We start from the raw sequence: 6000 nt of genomic DNA on the forward strand, positions 1-6000 counted from the left end.
ATTCAAGGACCTATAGTCATATAAACAAAAATAGATCCAAGAAGTAGAAAGAAAGAAACAATCCAAAGAGAACTAATGTTTAAAGGTTTAATAATATTGTTTCAATTTCAATTGTGCTGGTTAGTTCTACTATTCTCCTTAATGAGTGTGTCTTGGTTTTATCATTTCTTATCTTGTCGTAGGGAAAAAAAAATCAGAAAATTGTTCTTAGACTCTCACCTTAAATATCAAATTTTTTTTTTTTAATTTATTCCCGATTATTTCACATTAAATTGAATAGAATAGTTCAGCTTAATATGACAATCATTTGGAATTAAAGACACCATCTACTGTGAAAAGACACTACAAAAAATAAGCATCACCTTATCGATTTTTTTTATTATTGAAGTAGGATTAATCTCCGCTATATGTACCATCACTCTAGTTGTTTGCTTGCTTGTTTTTGTTTTGTTTTTATTTTTATTTTTTATATTTTTTATGTCATTTGGCCCTCATTTCATATGGAAATATGCACTTGGCTCTTCCCTTTAGTAGAGAAAAATATTTAAATATAAAAGACAATAGGAAGAAAGATCATTGCGGCCCCAATATTGAATCTTAACTCTATCCGACCCTGTGGATCATATTATTTGGTAAAGCATTCGAGATCCATCTATTTTGTCGTAGTTCAGATCAGACCTGCAGATTGATGGTCTAGTATTATCTCTTCACTTGGTTCATCTTGCTAGTTGTTTGTTTCTAAATCTATTTGAGGATGACACAAGCAGTTGAAGAAACATATTCCAATACACCTTGTATATGAATTCAAATGAACTTTGTTAGGCACCAAAATAGATGAGACTACTTGATCTTTGTACAAGTCTATACTAAATTTATCTTCAACATTACCATTAAAAAGAATATCATAAGCTAATCATAAATGAGATAGATTTTTTGGCTTTTCAATTTTGTTAGTGACTGATATGAAATGACCATTATACCCTACAAGTAACATTTTTTTTTTTGCAGTTGTACCTTTATCCTTACCAATGAAAATCACAATTATATTTCTCATACCTTATTCTCAAAGAACCATACAAGTGGTTTGAGAGATTCTTCTTTCACTCATTTTCTTTCTTCATCTTATTGAAAATTATCACCACTACCCCACCACCAGAAACCATGCATCAAAAAAGAAAGAAGAAAACAAAAAAGGGTCTATAAGTTTTAAGTATGCTTGTATTTTGTTTTTTCCCCTCTGATTTGTTTTTTCTAGTTTTTGTACTCATGATTTTTTTGCTGTTCATTTTTCGATAGACTGCAAGTTTTAAGGAGTTCCAGTGCCCGATCTAAGTGCTTCACCCATCTTCTTGCACTCAATTGGCCAAAAAACTTCCATCAAAGGCGTCGGAAGAAACCTTGAATTCGTTACCAAGTCATCAGCAAAAACCCATGATTTTCTGTTTTTGGCTCTTCATGTTTTCTTCGCTTTTTTTGTCTTTCGTTTGTAATTGCACAAAGATTCTGGGCTTTCCTTTCCATGTAGTTGACTGCAAGTGTTTTTGAGAAAAATAGAAAAACCAGTGAATGAAGCGAAAGAAATCGCTTGTCTTCTCAATACATGAGCACAGCCTTCACATATTTCTCAGAAAGTTGAAGCTTATCTACCTTTGACACTAGGTGGGGTGGTTAAGGTTTTCATGGAGTACAAATTCAAAATGGAGAAGCGTGATATTGCAGAGAAAAAGGCAATAGCGAAGAGACAACTAGGCCTTCTGTCTAGAAAAACCTAATCAATGAACGCAAATCATAATCAATCAAGTTTAATTGTTGTGATTTCACAAATAAGCAAAAATCCAATGAACCTAAAACCCTAATAAATCAATAATTGTAAGTGGAGGTGGGTGCTTTCTGCCTCTAACCAATGAAGAAGATTCCTTCGCCCATTTCAATGTTAAGGTTTAATTTTAAAAATAGGGTTTAAGTTAATGGCATTTGAGTCATTTTAATACATAATGATATTGTGGAGAAATTTTTTTTTCAAAAAACTCTGTTACTAGGACCAGATATTCTCCTTTTGGTTATGAAAAATAATAAGAAAACGGATGCATGCAAGTAATGAAGCATACAACACTTAAGCAGCTCATCTTGCATTAGGATTTTCCCTAAAATATGGTGCTATATAAATGCATATGCCAATTAATCAACTTGTTGAATATGATCGCTTAGGCCAATTTAGGAGAATAAAGATGAGTTTATTTAAGCACCTTGTTAACAACAACAAATGATTGTGGGATCTATTTCACTTAGTTCTTTGATTGCAGTTTCAATCTTCATTAGTCTAATTAATCTATATGCTCTTCTTCATGCATTCTCAAGATTTCCATGGATCTCATTGATGTTGAAGCTTATTGCTTTGCTAAACTCTTTTTAAAAAGTCATTTGTATTTAAAGCGAAAAAAGAAATACAACATCAAGCGAATTTCATAGATACAAGGAATCAAACCACTCAACTCACGACAATGTTTGCCCCAATACATCAATTCTTACCGGTTCCTTTGGTTTGTCACATAACATAAAGCTCATCCAAGAAAAACACGTTAATTTGATTTCAGAAAAAAGTTAAGAGCAACACCTACACATCATCGATATCTTGGACGACCAGATGCAGATGCGTTCCTATCCAATTCCTTCTAGACCATGTATGACCATGACAGATTCATAGCAGAGAGCTCACTTTTAGACCATAAAGTTACATTGGCTTGTTAATCATGTCACTACGCTCATGTATATTTTGAAGCGTATCCAGTAAGTTCTTAGAGGATATGTAGTTTGTTAGTCTTATGAACTCATGTGGGAAGAGAAAATATTGGTAGACACTTTTACTTTTTGGTCATTGTCACCCGATCATGGTGACTCGGGGTGCATAGGCCTAAAGGAAGGGCAGGGGAAAGGGAAGGGAAATGTGTGGTAAGGGATGGAGATTCAAACCCATGACCTCCTTGCACTTTATTCTTCTACAAAAGAAGCTCTTACCAATCAGTGAATGAGAGTTGAGCCTTGTTAGCAAAGGCTATATAAGGAAAACAACATAGACAAGGAATTGAATTCGTATAACAGAAGGATAGTTTTACGTGGTTCATTGAAAAACGGTCCACAGATGAGCAGCGTGATGGTTTTCCCTACGAAGGATGAAAAGAAGAGATATTGCATCATCTTCACGTTCCATGCTCTTAGAATGAGAATACATAGCCTCTAGAGTGGCAGTCATTGTGAGTTCAAATTTTCTTTTTGGGGGTCATCATCAAACCAGTCACATTGACTCGGGATCCATAGACTCAGGGGATGGGAGAGGTGTTGAGGAACGGAGGTTTGAACTTAAGATCTTTTGGTCTTACTGTCTCTACATAGGATGCTTCATTACACTACAGAAACACAACCTCATTGTGAGTTCAATTGGTAAGCTTGCTACTCTCCTTAAAGGTTTTCTTCTCTTTCCTTCAATTGGGTTGCACATATAAACCATATGAGCAGCACAATCTCCCAGTAACTCTGTTGTTATTGCTCTAATTCCTTTTCTCTCCTCCAAAGAATGCACAAATAAACAACTAACAGCAGAGGTAGAGTTTTGCGCATTTGTACTTGGACAAAGGTTTCTATAAACACACGAACCCCCTAATATGATGGATTCACAACTCTCTGCTATGAATCCATCATGGCCAATTGATATAGGATCAATATCAGCCATGCCGTCAATATGATGATTTAGTCCCGTCCCTTATCTTCTCTTCTTTGTAGCCATTTTCTTTTGGTTGGTTGTTCCCCATGACACATACATGGTACTCATTTAGGAAAAATTAAAAGACAATGATGAGCCATATGATTGTATAGTGAATGATTTCTCATTCAATTGGCTATAGTTGACTTTGTCATGAAATAAATGTGTGTAAATTCATTAATATTCATTCTACCTACATGAAACTTGAAGTACAAAAATTGAGAGATCAAACTTGAGAAATCAGTATGCATTTTTTATTTTCGTATAGAGTTTGTATGAACATAAGTTTGAGAAATTCTGAGGGATCGGAGGAAACCAAGAAACAAGTAAGTTCTACGCACGATTTATGCGTGGAATGATGTTTTATAATTCATCTCAGTTTTGAATATATCAATTCATTTATTATTATTTATGAGAAAAGGGGTGTTTGTGTATTATTTTTGTTGTCTATGATGCATTTAGTTCTAGAACATTGGTATAGAGAACCTTGTCTAACATGGCCTAATTAGAAATATACACATTCACTCTCATTTAAACTCCTACCAAAGTACCTTTCATAACAAAAGCGTTCTTTTAAAATGAAGCAAATCAAATGAGTATGGTTGCTTATTTCTCATTTATTTAGAACATATTCAAGGACCTATAGTCATATAAACAAAAATAGATCCAAGAAGTAGAAATAAAAAGCAATCCAAAGAGAACTAATGGTTTAAGGTTTAATAATATTGTATTTTTTTTCTCCTTCAGTTCCACTTTCGTTTGTTCGTTTTGCCAAACATGATGAAACTTAAATGATTCTTCTTCACATTCTTGGAGCAACAGGGAAAGTATTTTTTTCTGCAAGTTGAGGCGGTAGTGGAGAGAGAGACACGATGATAAGAGAGTTGTCTTCCATGAATCGACTAGAGAGGTATAATCGTGCGGCCAAGCATTTTTGAAGAACTGGAATAAGTGTTGAGGGGCGGAGTAACCCATGAAGGCTTCTCTGAAAATGCAGCGTTTGAAGGAATTTTTCCAGATGAACGGAACATGCCGTGCCGGCTGAGAGACCGGATTTACATGGAAGAGAGGTTTTGGGAGTGTTTTTTGAGAAGAATTTGTGAATCTTTGATTTCTCCTTCGCTGTATTTTACTTCTTTTAAAGTTTTAAGTTTACTTGCAGTTTCTCATCTCCGCCTTTTGTGCGTGAAGTCTCTGTTTACCTCCGCCATGTGCGTGAACTTTACCTCTGATAACGGCATCTATCCAACGAAATCCACCCAACCCTAGCCATGAGACCGCAGTTCCGACCTCCAAATCCCCTACTTCTTCTTGCTCCGCGACTTCGCCATGCCCCTTCCTCTCCATCTTCTATCCCTTCAACTCCTGCTTCCTCACACTCCCCTGCCTCTATCGACAACTCTGAGCTCTCCGATGATGATATCTTTCTTGATGATAGTTATGGCACTCGACGTATTGTTGATAAGAATACTACTCTTGTTGGTCTGATACAAGATGGGAAACAATATAGGAAGCAAGCTGTTGCTGAAGGCTTAATCAAAGCATGGAATTCCAGATTCAAAGTTGAGATTTCTCCCTTGGACGAACGTCGGTATATGTTTGAATTTCAGCATGAAATGGATCTCCAGAATGTTATAGATGAGGGTCCTTGGTTAGTATCCAGTAATTTACTCATCTTGGAGAGGTGGAACAATGAAAAATGGTGGAGTTTCTCTCACTGTGAATTCTGGATTCAAATCCACGGCCTTCCTATCGAAGTACGAGATTATAACACCATTTTTACTCTTGCAAAGAAAATCGAGGAGCCTCTGAAGTATATGATCATCGATGGGTTACAATTTGGCACTAGAATCCAGTATGTAAGAGTGCGAGTTAAGGTGGACGTGCAAAAACCTCTCAGATTCCAAATTGTTGTTCGTTGTCCTGAATTCCAGCCTCTTCCTGTGGAAATTAAGTTTGAACGGCTACCTTTATTTTGCTTTTATTGTTACTCTGGGTCATGAAGAAGGTAGATGTCCAAAGCTCTTCAATGATGTTCGCGCGCATCACCGTTTACATGAGCGTCTTAACCCTCATGCCTGTGATGGTACTCCGAAAGGGAAATGGGGCCTAGCACAACGTGGACAATCACCGGATATACGTTTGACCCATCGAGTTCAAGTGATCCTATTTGATAGTCACCACTAGGAAGGTTCAAGCCAAACTTCTACTTTCACGGCAGCCGGAGTTAGAGAAGAGAACCG

Source organism: Hakea prostrata, chromosome 4, assembly GCF_041222555.1.
Source record: "Hakea prostrata isolate BN-2017 chromosome 4, UWA_Hpros_2, whole genome shotgun sequence".
In the NCBI taxonomy this organism is placed as follows: Eukaryota; Viridiplantae; Streptophyta; class Magnoliopsida; order Proteales; family Proteaceae; genus Hakea; species Hakea prostrata.